We start from the raw sequence: 14,461 nt of genomic DNA on the forward strand, positions 1-14,461 counted from the left end.
TGTAATGGGGTCTGGTGCCCTCTTCTGGCCTGCAGGCATACACACAGACAGAATATTGTATACATAATAAATAAATAAATAAATATTTAAAAAAAATATTCAGACAACATCCAACCCATAAAATATAATGGATGACACACAAATTTCATGGAATCAACAATGCAAAAATGACAAGTAAACAAGAAATTTGAAAAACATCATTTCCAAAATCCAGAAACATTAGGAGAGACCAGCTATGACGACCAATCTGTCAATCTGACTGGACTGAGAGATGCCAAGGTGCTTAGATTACTAAAGCACATTTCTCTGTGTATCGCACACATGGGCATGTGCACACATGGATGATTATTTCCACAGAGAATTAGCTAAGCAGGGGAGATTGCCCAGAGAGTAGACAGCACCATTAGACAGACAAAACAAAGAGGAAGAGGAAGCCAGCTAACACAGGCACTGTTTTCTCTGCATCCTGGCCACCAGGAGGCAAGAGCAGCCTCTGCTGCACACTCTGGCAACCATGATACTTTTGCCTTGCCTGAGTCCAGAACAATGATTCCAGACAACCATAAGCTGAAACCTCTAAAACCATGACCAAAAAAAAAAATCTTTCCTCCCTTTAAGTTCTCTCAGGCATTTTTCACAGTGACAAAAACTAACACATCAGCCCACTGACTTCCTCCCACAATACCACAGCACCAACTGAGAACAGGTACTAGGGGAAGGTTCAGCCTCATCCCACCATTCCCACATTTTCACACTGTCCCCCCTCAACTGACCAAAGGTGGGTAAACCTGCAAACCCTTTACCATGCCACATCTTGTTTGTTTTTTGTTCCTGGAACATTCTTTTTGACTCTGCCTGGTTAAATTCTCCAAAAAGTCTTCTGAAACTATCTCCCCTATCCACATCCCAACCCAGCTCTGCCAGGTCTAGACCAAAGACCCAATTCTCTAACAGTACTCATAAATTGACTTAATCACCAAAATGTATCTGTAACAAAACGAACAAAACTTGGAGTTTTTGCAGTCATGCCCCGACATGTATAAAACAAAGCAAATGTGACACACTCAAGGCCTGTTCCTAGCTAGGTCAAACAAGACAATTCTCTAACCTTGAGCTGCAGAATTTAGTTTAAATAAGTGCCCTTTGTTTCCACTCAGACCCTTAACTTAAACATTTTTGTGCTTTTTGTTGGCTATTTTTCTGTTTACAAAGACTCCAGGCATAATGTTACCTAGGAACCCTAAGTACAAGAAGGTTGTGATGAACCTATGGAGAAAATAGAGACCATATTTATCCTAATAACAATCATCTGCAAGCCAAGCGTGGCAGCACACATCTTTAATCTTAGGACAAGGGAGATGAAAGCAGAAGAATTAGGAGGTCAAGGCTATCACAAGCTGCATAGCAAGTCTGAGATCAGCCTCGTTGGTGGTGGCGCCTGCCTTAATCTCAGCACTTGGGAGGCAGAGGCAGGCTGATCTCTGTGAGTTCGAGGCCATCCTCAACTAGTTCCAGGACAGGCTCCTAAGATACAGAGAAAACCTGTCTTGATAAAACAAACCAAAACAAACAAACAAAAAAAACCCTACACATCAAAACCTGGGAGATTTTATGCACCATTGGTCTACCAGCAAACTAGGCCTAAAGCCTTTTCAACCCTACCCATCACCAACTATCTTAACCAATAAAGTTTTACTAAAATATAGCCATGTTCATTTCACACCACAATGGCATTGTAATAACAAAAGACATGAGATCTATGAACCTAGAATATTTATCTGACTTTTCACGGGAAAAGTTTGCTGATTGACACACTAGACACAAAACGGTCTGGAAAAAAAAATAACAGTATTGAGCTGAGTGTAGTAGTGCACACCTTTAATTCTTATACTTGGGAGGCAGAGGCAGGTGGATCTCCATTGAGCTCAAGGCCAGTCAGGCTAGTAGTGAGACACTGTTTCAAAACAATAACAACAAAACACACAGAGAGTTGCCTCAGCCAATAAAGACAACAATGGGACCCACATAAAGGTGGAAGGACAAAACAGATTCTACAAAGTTGACCTCTGACCTCTGATGCAGAGGTACCCCCCTCATGCATCATGTTCACTATATGTATATACAATAATAAATAACTAAAAATAATAATGTTGTATTCCTCTTTACATTCCTAGCACAAAGTTGGCATATGGGACAGACAGGTAAACTTCAACTGGATAAATACTGGGCCCAGAAACAACCACCTATTCTAAAATTCATCACAACTGCAATACATTTTCCAGACCATAACAAGTTTTGGAAAAGATATTATACAAGTAAATAAACTAAATAATGATGTGACCTAAAAAAGCAAGAAGGAACACAAACAAGGTGAAATAAGATATAAAAGTTGAGGGGCTGGAGAGATGGCTCAGAGGTTAAGAGCATTGCCTGCTCTTTCAAAGGTCATGAGTTCAATTCCCAGCAACCACATGGTGGCTCACAACCATCTGTAATGAGGTCTGGTGCCCTCTTCTGGCCTGCAGGCATACACACAGACAGAATATTGTATACATAATAAATAAATAAATATTAAAAAAAGATATAAAAGTTGAACATTTCCTGAAAGACACTTAAGGTAATGTTCAACATCCTTAGTCATAAGAGAAATGCAAATCAAAACAACTCTAAGATTCCATCTTACACCTTTAAGAATGGCCAAGATCAAAAACACTGATGACAATTTATGCTGGAGAGGTTGTGGGGAAAAGGGAACACTTCTACATTGCTGGTGGGAATGCAAGCTGGTACAACCCCTTTGGATGTCAGTGTGGCGATTTCTCAGAAAATTAGGAAACAACCTTCCTCAAGACCCAGTAATACCACTTTTGGGTATCTATCCAAAGGATGCTCAATCGTGCCACAAGGACATGTGTTCAACTATGTTCATAGCAGCTTTATTTGTGGTCTGTCATAGCCAGAACCTGGAAACAACCTAAATGCCCCTCAATCGAAGAAGGGATAAGAAAAATGTGGTACATTTACTCAATGGAGTACCACACAGCAGAAAAAAATGATGACAGCTTGAATTTTGCAGGAAAATGGATGGAGCTAGAAAACATCATATTGAGTGAGGTAACCCAGACACAGAAAGACAATTATCACATGTACTCACTCATAGGTAGTTTTAAACATAAAGCAAAGAAAGCCAGCCTACAAACCACAATCCCAGAGAACTTAGACAACAACGCGGACACTAAGAGAGACTTACATAGATCTAATCTACATGGGAAGTAGAAAAAGACAAGATCTCCTAAGTAAATTGGGAGCATGGGGACCTTGGGGGAGAATTGAAGTGGGGAGGGGAGAGGCAGGGAGAGGAGCAGAGAAAAATGTAGAGCTCAATAAATATCAATAAAATAAAAAAAATTTTTTTAAAGGTATAAAAGTTTAAAATAGGACCAGATCAAAGATATGAGAAGCTGCCAAGGTTCAGTGCAGACTGAACCCCAAAGGAGGGCAGAGGCTGATGGCAGCATATCTAAATGTTCAATAACATTTCTGTTTATGTAAAGACAGGCCCAGCTTTTTTACATGTAAGAAAAAGCTGAGAATGGCAGGGCAGATGGTTCAGGAGAACAGGATCACTAAACTTTCAGGGACAAACCCTCTTGGCTCCTCTTATTCTTCCTTCCCTAGCAGACAGACAAATACTATGTTCTATACAGGATTCTAAAAACAGAGAAATCAGATGCTTCAAAAAGTGGGACTGGACTGTCAGCTCAGTGGTTAAAAGCTCTTGTTCTTGGAGAGGAATTGGGTTCAATTCCTAGCACCTACAAGGTGGGTCACAACTGTCTGTAACTCCAGTACCAGAGGATCTTCTGACTTCCTCAGGCACTGGAAATGTAAGTGGTGCTCATACACATACATATAGGCAAAACACTCATACACATAAAAAATATTGCCGGGTGGCAGTGGTGGCGCACGCCTTTAATCCCAGCACTCGGGAGGCAGAGGAAGGCGGATCTCTGTGAGTTGGAGGACAGCCTGGCCTACAAGAGCACCAAAAGCTACACAGAAAAATCCTGTTTCAAAAAACTTAAAAAAAAAAAATGAAATTTAAATAAATAAATCTAAAAAAGGCTGTTTTTTTAATCCTTAGCAGTTTCATCACAGATCTTTGCTATTAAGTGTGAGAATTATTCCTGGTGCTGTAATTTAATATCCTTGATTAATTCATTGGCAGCAACAATCCACTGTTCAAAGTAAGTACCCCTGTAGTCTGAAACACAGCTAAGGAAAAGCCACCATGAATGCCCAGAACGCTTTCAATACTAACTCTGAGCAGCTTTTTCAGCAGGGGGTTCTAAGTGGAATCTCGATAGGATACCACTTGTGTTAGCAGTCCTCCCAAGCTGGATGTTCAGTCCAATGCCACTTGCGCTGGCAGTACCCCACATATACACGCACAAGCTGGATGTTCAATCCAGATCACATTTCAAGTCTTAAAACCAGGAACTCACAAGCTAACCCTCTTACAACCATTCAGAGAAGAAAGATCCAAAGCCCACACCCAACAGATTCAGAACAAACTGGGTAGGACATTATTATCATTACTAATAACCAAATTAAATTAAACTTTCTGTTTGTTCATGTGCCCGATTTCTAGTCACTTATGACAGAAACTCTAGGAATGGTTTAAAAGAGGATATTCTAGTAGGGCTGCTAATACTCAAAATTGAACAAGCTAATATAAAAGCAATGTACAAAAAAATGTTACATAAGTTAAATACATGACATATGGGGCATGATGGTTTAACAGAGAAGGCACATCTATGTGAACTCAAAGTCAGCCTGGTATACAACACAAGTTCTAAGACAGCCCATGGATACAGAGACATATTGTCTCAAAAAATAAGGAGAAAATACATGACATAAAGGTTTGTAATAAGACATATAGCCATATTAAGAACACATGATGAAAGAAAAAGCACACTGAGAAGATAACAAGTACAAACAGTTCTGTATAATACTCATGTCAAATATGGAACACGGGGGGCTGGAGAGATGGCTCAGAGGTTAAGAACACTGGCCGTTCTTCCAGAGGTCCTGAGTTCAATTCCCAGCAACCACATGGTAGCTCACAGCCATCTGTAATGAGATCTGGTGCCCTCTTCTGTCATGTAGGCATGCGTGTAGGTAAAACACTGTATACAAAATAAATAAATCTTTAAAAATAAAATGGAACACAGGACATAGCTCAGTGATAGAGAACTTGACTAACATGAGACGCTAGGTAAGATTCAGCACCACAAAACACAACAAAAATGAAAATTAAAAAAAAAAAGAGATTTGTTTCATTATGACCAAGTGTACTGAGGAACACTTTGACCATTAACACACATTTTGTGCTTGTTTGTGTGATTCTGCTCACAGGAAACACAGGAAAGCACATGCATCTATTTTCAGCACTCAGGAGAAAGGGAAGATCAAGAGTTCAAGGCCAGCATAGGCTATAGACTGGGACACTAGAAAACTCCAGCTGAACAAAGCTGCACGAGTGCACATAACACACACACACAGACCACAAATATGCCAACCTCCTCCATTCCACACCTGACCACCTCATTAAAATCCATACCTAAACACGCCTGTTCAACATTTGCCCTTCTGATTTCACAAAACCCTTCAGAAGCTCACTCCCACAAGCAAACTTTAACTTAATGTAATATTTATATATTTATTAAGCGTCTAACACATAGAAAATTGAACAGCTGCATTTAATTAGGCTCCTATCTCTTTTCCCTTTTGTATGTCACTGAGTAAATCTCGAGTGTTGGGTAGCAACTCATTTCTCTGTAAGCCTTGTGGTTTTTATTGCACAACTTTGTACAACATAGTGATTTTCAGGAATATATGTGTTACATTACAGTAAACTTACCACATGTACAACTGATAATTTAAAAAAGCAAATTGCAGAGTATTATAAATTAATTTTTTTATATAATGTATTTCATGACTAGGGAGATAGCAATGCCTATCATACATGACACATGATCCCCAGGGTTCAACGGACAGTATCAAAAGCAAACACACACACACACACACACACACACACGCACAAAGTGCTATTTCATAGTTCTGAAAGTACATGTTTACATGAACAACCTATAGGCTATTAGAAAAATGTCTAAAGTTATATCTACCAAATACATCACAGAGCTATGGAGGTAGAAATGTAAGTGACTCTCACTACAAACTATGCATGTGCTTTTATTTGTTTTAGAAATGATGAATTATCATAACTTCTTCAATAGAAATATTTTCTTTAAAAACCAAACACTGCAAGACCGGAGAAATGGCTCAGAAGTTTGGAGCATTTGCTGCTCTTTCAGATCATGGCACACACTTCAGTTAAATCACAACTACTTGTAACACCAATTCCAGAGAAATTTGGTAACTATTGGCCTGCACATGCTCACACAGATGCATACACCTATTTATCTTCAAAGAAACAAAACCTACAAACATGCTGGTGGCATTCAGTACCAGAGGGTGGCATACAGGTTGCTGAATGAGAGCAGTCATCAACACTATAACTCAGCAGTAGAACCTTTGTGCTACACTACCAAGTGAGTCTGCTAGTGAAGCAGTTGGCAAATCTGTTAGGAAGATGACAATCCAACATTTTCTCCACAAAACGGAATGTACATATGGCATTATGAACCCATTCAAAAGCCTCTGGCTAAGGAGTTGATAGGCCCTAATGGAGAAGCTACTGATGTTTTGGTAAGTGGACACAACATGTCTATAAAACTGCCTTCTAAATATTTTGCTTGTGTGTGTGGTGAGGGGACACGATACATATCTTTAGTCCCCCAGCACTAGGGAGGCATAGGCAGGTGGATCTCTGTGAGTTCAAGAACAGCCTGGTCTACAGAGTGAGTTCCAGGACAGTCAGAGCTACATAGAGAAATATTGTCTTGGGGAACAACAACAAAAAATATATTGTTACTGTCAGCTTTGGTCAGAGGCTCATGTTTGTAACAGGCTATTGCAGAAATACATAACTGATCAAGTGCTGAGAGTAACTGCTGAAACTGAGCCTTAACCATAACCATCTATATCATCCTTTCCAGGGCTCAGAGAAGAGCTCAAAGAGCAGAAAGAGCTTGCTGAGCGGTGGTGTTAAACACCTTTAAAACTAGCACTTGGGAGGCAGCGGCAGAGGGATTTCTGTGAGTTTGAGGCCAGCCTGGTCTACAAGAGCTAGTTCCAGGACAGGCCCCAAAGCTACAGAGAAACCCTGTCTCGGAAAAAAAAAGTCATCATGATACCCATTATTATGTATTATGTATAACATGCTAATAAAAATTAAAAAAAAATAAGCCAGGCAATGGTGGTGCACTCCTTTAATCCAAGCACTTGGGAGGCACAGGAAGGTGATCTCTAAGTTCTAGATCAGCCTGGTCTACAAAGTAGACAGCCAGGACTACACAGAGAAACTCTGTCTCAAAAATAAATAAATAAATAAATAAATAAATAAATAAATAAATAAATAAATAAATAGAATTAAAATTTTTTAAGCTATTTATTCTTAATTATGTTTATATGTGTATGTACATGTACTTGTTAGTGACTATGGAGAAGAGAAGTATCAGACTCCTTGCAGCTAAAGTTACAGGTGAGCCACCTGATATGGGTTCTGGAATTTGAAGTTGGGTCCTCTGGAAGAGCAACAAGTGTTCTTAATCAATGAGACATCTCTCTAACCCCCAAAACCTCCACTTTTAAAGTTTTAACATAGTATCAAAGAAGAGATTCCACAGCTTTTTGAAAGAGCTATTAAAGTATTTCTTTCTTTTTTAGCCAGGCAGTGGATGCACAGTGGAATTTTAATCCCAGCACTCAGAAGCAGAGGCAAGCAGATCTCTGAGTTTAAGGCCAGTCTTACAGAATTAGTTCCAGACAGCCAGGGCCTGTCCTGGAACTAGCTCTGTAGACCAGGCTGGTCTCGAACTCAGAGATCCGCCTGCCTCTGCCTCCCGAGTGCTGGGATTAAAGGCGTGCGCCACCATCGCCCGGCTTTTGAGGGTTTTTTTGTTTGCATTTTTTTTTAATTTAAAAAACTGTCATTAAACATTTAATGAAGTTATCAGAATTATTAATGAATAAATGCATATTTTTTGAAAAAAATAAATCTTTGTTCCACTGGAAGGTCACTTTGGTCATTCCATAGACCTAATTAAGTCTTGACAGATCCCCTCAGTACTTGATTTCCAAATCTCAATAATGAAAAGAGCTGATCTCTGTAGCCTTCCCTTCAGTCTTTCCCTCTGATAGACATTCTAAGACTCAGAGTCTTTATGTACAGGCACTGCAGACAAGACAAAGAGTCTTCAATCCAGCAAGGGGCAGGTCTTGGAAACAGTAAAAGGTAACATTCAAACACTACACCTATTACCACTACTTTTTGTTCTGTTTTAGTTTTAGGACAGTGTCTCAGTAGGTAACTCTGGCTATACTGGAGCTCTGTAGACCAGGCTGGCCTCAAAGTCATAGATTCTCTTGTCTCTGCCTCCCACATGCTGGAATTAAAAGCATGTGCCACCTACTTCACTAATTAGAAAAGTAATGACCCGAATGACTATTATGGAGCTGGGGGAGATGGCTGTGCAATTATGAGGGCCTGAGTTCAGATCCCAGTAGCCAAGTAGAGTAGAACATGTACTTGTATGTAACTTTACCTGGGGTTAGGAACTGAAAGGAGACAAAGTAAAGACACTTGACCTGAGAGTGACTTCAGGCCCTCACATCTGCATACACACATCATACATACATTCACAATGAGAAAGAGCTAATCTTGGTGATAAGGAAAATATTCCAGGGGTAAGACTGACAAGACTAGTGAGAAGTGTAGTGTGTCAGAGAAAGGTCTCACCAGGAAGTACTGGTAGAAGTGTCTGAACCTTTCAAGAAGATTGGTAGACTGAACTAAGGGAAGAGGGGATGTAGGCTGTATGTAGGAAGGGTCAGATCATGAGGGACCCAAGAGACAGTCAATGACTTTTAGTCTTGAATTTTTTTTTTTTTTTTTTTTTTTTTAAGTTTTTTTTTTTTTTTTGTTTGTTTTGTTTTTTGATACGGGGTTTCTCTGTAGCTTTGAAGCCTGTTCTGGAACGAGCTCTTGTAGATCAGGCTGGCCGAGGACTCACAGAGATCCGCCTTGCCTGCCTGTACCTCCTGAGTGCTGGGATTAAAGGCGTGCATGCTACCACTGCCTGGCCTATTTTTGATTCTTAAGACAAACTAAAGACTCAAAGACAAGCTATGGAAATGGCTCAGTAGGTAAAATGCCTACCGTGTAAGCATGAGGACTTGAGTCTGGATCCCCCGAGCCTATATAAAAGCTGGGAACAGTGACACATGCCTATAACCCCAGTATCAGGAAAGTAGACTTCACTGGCCGGCCAGACTAGCTGATCAGGTAGGTGAGCACCAGGTTCAGTGAAAAACTCTTCTCCCCCCTCCCCCCCCAAAAAAAGGTGGTGGAGAGTAGTTGAAGAACACTCAATGTAAACTCTGGCTTCCACATGCACACAGACTTTCAAGAAGAAAATAAAATTACCAGAAATGTCTATCTGGAAAAAATCTAAAGTATTTTTGGAAGCTCATTTAGGGGTACATGTTAAAAAGTAAGATCTACATGATGGTTCATGCCTTTGATTCCAGCACTCAGAAGGCAGACAATGGGAAATCTCTGTGAGCCAACTTGGTCTACAAGTCAGGGCTACATAGAGAGACCTTGTCTCAAAAAATAAAATAAAATAAAAATAATAATAATAAAATAAATCAATTCTGAGAAGGATTAGAAGTGTGGGAAGACAATGCATGATGGCAGTGTGGAATAGGTGGCAGCAGTGAGAAGGCACAAGTCAAGACAGATTGAGCAGTACTTTGTACTGACTCAATGTAGGAAAGAAAGGAAGTGGTAAAGGATAGCTGCATCTCTGGGAAAACTCCTCTTACATCGGATCTCCAGCCATACTGGTAAGTACTGAAGTTCTCTATGCCCATGCTCTCAAGCTCTCACTGCAGCATAGAAATGCCCCCAACATTGCACTTTAACCTCTCGAAGCATGCCCAGATTAGGGGCACTGACTGCATGGTCCTGCAACCTCTCAGGCTTACCTTTGTCACAATACTTGCCACATTGCCCTGTAATCATACACAGTCAAGACTGTTAAACGTGAGCATATATTCTAAGAAAAGCACTTTTAGGCAACTTCATCACTGTACGAACATTACAGAGTCTTACACAACTAAGACAGCAACCTCACTAGGTAGGTACCAGAAGGCAGACCTTAGGATATGGGTACTACTGAAGGACCATCATTGTGTATGTGGCTCATCTCTAAGAGAAATACCATTGTATACCACCTGACAAAATTTATGTTTCTGTCTTCCCCATGACTAGTGTTTCTAAGGTTAGAAATCAGCGTTAGTTGTTTTACTATCTCTATACTCAATATTTAATTATGAAGCTATGTGATACAATGAGCAGAAAAAGCAAGCTGAGATTTTAGAACCTACTGCAAGAAAGAAAAAATAAAACACCTCAGAAGCTGACTGGGGCCCGAGAGTGAGACACTTTATCTAAAGTGGATAAAACGGCTTCAAAAATGCAGGCTTGCTCATCAAAAGTGCTAAAAGTCTAGAATGAAAATGCAAAACTAAAAGATGTATTTTTTAATTAAAGAATTTTCACTCATGATGATATATAGGCTAAAAACACAAAATAGCTACATAAGTAAGAACAAATTGTCACATTTTACTCTATATATACCACAATTATTTGGAATTTTTACTTTGGAATATTTTCATGTATTTGAATAATTAAAATGATTGGGCCTGGGAATGTACCTCAGCAGCAGAATTATTTCTCTACCACGCTCAAGGCCCTGGGCTAAATCCCAACAACACACCTAACCATACACACACACACACACACACACACACACCATTAACATAATTAACAGAGAGATGGGCATGGTGATGTATATTTATAATGTCAGCAACTCAGGGAGTAAAGGAGTTCAGGATCATCCTCAGCTACACAGGAGTTTGAGGACAGCCTGAGCTATGACACTCTCTAAAAACAAAAGGCTAAGAGCATAGCTTCATTGAGAGAATGCTGGCCTAGAATATATGAGACTCCAAGTATGATCCCAAGCACTATTTAAAAATCGGATGGGGTGGCCCACACCTACAACCTGTAATACCAGTACTTGGGAGGTAGAAACATGAGGATCAGAAGTTCAATGCTGGGCTGGCAAAATATGGTTCGGTGGATACAGCTGCCTGCTGCCAAGCCTGCCATCATGAGTTAAATCCCTGGAACATACATAGTGAAAGAAGAGAACTGACTCATGCAGGTTGCTCTCTGACCTGGTGTTTACAAATGTACACATATAAATAAATAAACATAAAATAAAAGCAAGCCTAATGGTGGTGGTGTACTTCTGCAAACCCAGTACTAATACAGTGAGAAAGGATACAGAGGTAGAAGAAATGCCTGGAAACTTGAGGGACACATTTGCCTACAGTGTACTGTGCAGTGGCAGAAAAAAAAAAAAAAAAACAAGAGAGACCACCTCAACAAAGTAGAAGTAGAAGATCAATTCTTAGAATTTGACCTATGACTTCCACAGGCTAATCATGGCATGAGTGTACACACATGAAAACTAAATAAAATTAGGGCAAGTGAGATGATTCAGTGGGTAAAAAGCTTGCTTGTCACCCAGACTTCAGTCCCAGGCCTTACATGGTTAAAGGGGAGAACTTACTCCCACAGGTTCTCTTCTGACCACACATGCAACATGGCACATGCGCACACACTCTTAATAAGTGAAAAAAATTAAAAATGGTCAGGAAAAATGGCTCAGTGATTAAAAGCACTTGCTGTGCAAGTATGAAAACCATGTAAAAGTCAAGTGTAATCCCAGACATGCCTAGACTCCTAGCACTGAGGGGGCAGAGATAGAAGACTCCCTGGAGTCTATTAGCCATCAGTCTCAACGAGTACCATGAGCTCCAGGTTCAGCAAGAGACCCTGCCTATGGAACAAGGTAGAGTGTGCTACAGACACCTGACACCTCCTTAGGTGCACTCAAGTGTGCACACATGCACGCACTTCAGCAAGTATACACATGTACATACACATTATACATCTCACACGAGTACAAAAAAATTAATAAACTACTAGAATCAGTGACAGCTCACCTAAAAATGTATTCCCTGAGACATATATTGTAAAACCAGAGTTGCACAACAATTTTTTTTTTTGCTGGTGGAACAGAGCTCTAAGTTGATGACAGTGCATACTGGCAAGCATTCTACCACTGAGCTCTATATCCAGTCAATACATCTAATGAAAAAGAGTTCTACAAAAGATTAGCTTCATCTATATAAGAAATACTTCCCAAATGTGTGGCCAATACCAAAGAAAGTCACATACTCTTTTCTCAAAGTGTCTTTTGCTTTCATTAAAAAAAAAAAAAAAAAAAAAAAACACCTGAGAGCTGGTGAGGTAGCTCACCAAGCAAAAACACTTGCTGTGCAAGCCTGACCACCTGAGTTTGATCCCTGGAACCCACCGAAGGGTGGGTGAAAGGAAAGAACTGACTCCACAAATTTGTCCTGACAGCCACTTGAGGGCCATAACATGTGGACCACATATATCAGGCACAGACACATATAAACACACAATAATAAATATAATAAAAAATTAAACGGCATAGTCCTATCCAGAAAGATAGTTTTAGTTTAAAAAGGCTTTCAGTTTGGGCTGTAATATCCAAAACATCAAAAGCAGCAGTGAGGGATTCTAACAGCAGGAATAAAAATGTATTGCTAGAACTCACATTAATAGGGAGCCCCATGTACACCATGATACATAGGAAGTTGGAAGTTACACTTATCAATTACTACTTTCCAAGACATACACAATACAGCTCAAGTATTGAAAGCTAACAGGAAGATAAATGGAAATTTTAAATTAAACCCATAAGAGTTGTACACTGTAGCTCATACCTGTAATCTAGGACCCAAAAGGCAGAGGCAGGGGGATTGTCATAAATTAGAGGTCAGTGGGCTACAGTATAAAGTGCTGTTTCAAAAAACAATAAAACAAGATATGCTGTTGTACTTGGGAGGCGGAAGCAGAAAGGTCAAGAGTTCAAGGTCATTCTAGCTAAATAGTGAGTTCAAGGCCAATCTGGGCTAGCCTAGAACTTACTATGTAACTCAAGATAAATTTGTGGAAATCATCCCGCTCAGCCTCCAAGTACAAGTATAGGTGTGGTTACCTGGCACTCACCCCTTAGTTTCTAAACAAGAAACCTAGGTGTCACTCTTGACTCCTTCTTCTCTCTGAGCTACCTATTTCTAATTAAGCCCTTTGGATTCGTATCTTTCCATCTCTGAAATCATTTACTGGCTCAAATCCTACAACTAACTTAAATTTCTCTCACTGAGCAATGAACCAGACTCCTGCATTTTTCTTCATGTTCTTTCTCCCTAACCTCAGGAATCTTCACATAGTTAATTTTTCTAGGATACTTTATCATTCTCCTTTCCCTCCTCTTCTTGCTATCATCTAGGCATTCTTCACACTTCAAGTGACCAATGACTACTGTGCTCCCAGAAAAGCAGGCACACATCCCCAAACAAAGTTCATTATACCTAAGTCTAAGTACTTGGTCATTCCATTAAAATGAAAAACAAGGGGATAGCACAGTGGTGGTGGCACACACCTTTAATTCCTGTACCTGGGAGGCAGAGGCAAGTGGATCTCTGTGAGTTCGAGGTCAGCCTGATCTACAGAGGGAGTTCCGGGAAGGCCAAGGCTACAAAGAGAAACTCTGTCTTGAAAAATGGAAGGAAGGAAGGAAGGAAGGAAGGAAGGAAGGAAGGAAGGAAGGAAGGAAGGAAGGAAGGAAGGGAAAACAAGGGGATATTGCTATTTTCTGTATCATTAGTGCCAGGTATACTCTAAGCCATAAGAGGCTACTTCATAAAAGGCTTGGGGAAGGCAAGACAACCTCAATGGTTAAGAGCATTGATTACTCTTACAGAGGACCCAGGTTCAGTTAGCTCCCAGCACCCACAATGGCTCAAAAATCTCTTTAATTCCAAGTACAGAGAATCTGACCCCATCTTCTATCCTCCTTGGGCACCAGACTCTCATGTAGTATATATACATACTGCAAGCAAAACATTCATGCATGATATAAAAAAGCAGAAAAATAAATAATAAATGGTTCATCACAAAACAGACTAGCCACCCTACCCATGATGTTTTAGTTCATATTTTAAATAGAAGGCCAAGCCGGGCGGTGGTGGCGCACGCCTTTAATCCCAGCACTCGGGAGGCAGAGGCAGGCGGATCTCTGTGAGTTCGAGACCAGCCTGGTCTACA

At 40.2% G+C, this 14,461-nt stretch overlaps 1 protein-coding gene across 3 annotated transcripts in view; it reads right to left on the bottom strand.

The window, feature by feature from the left end:
* The window catches only part of Smg6 (SMG6, nonsense mediated mRNA decay factor), a 262,312-nt gene that overhangs the window by 228,423 nt on the left and 19,428 nt on the right, over positions 1–14,461 (bottom strand). The window lies entirely within an intron of this gene.

This window comes from Microtus ochrogaster, chromosome 7 (assembly GCF_000317375.1).
Source record: "Microtus ochrogaster isolate Prairie Vole_2 chromosome 7, MicOch1.0, whole genome shotgun sequence".
Classification (NCBI taxonomy): domain Eukaryota; kingdom Metazoa; phylum Chordata; class Mammalia; order Rodentia; family Cricetidae; genus Microtus; species Microtus ochrogaster.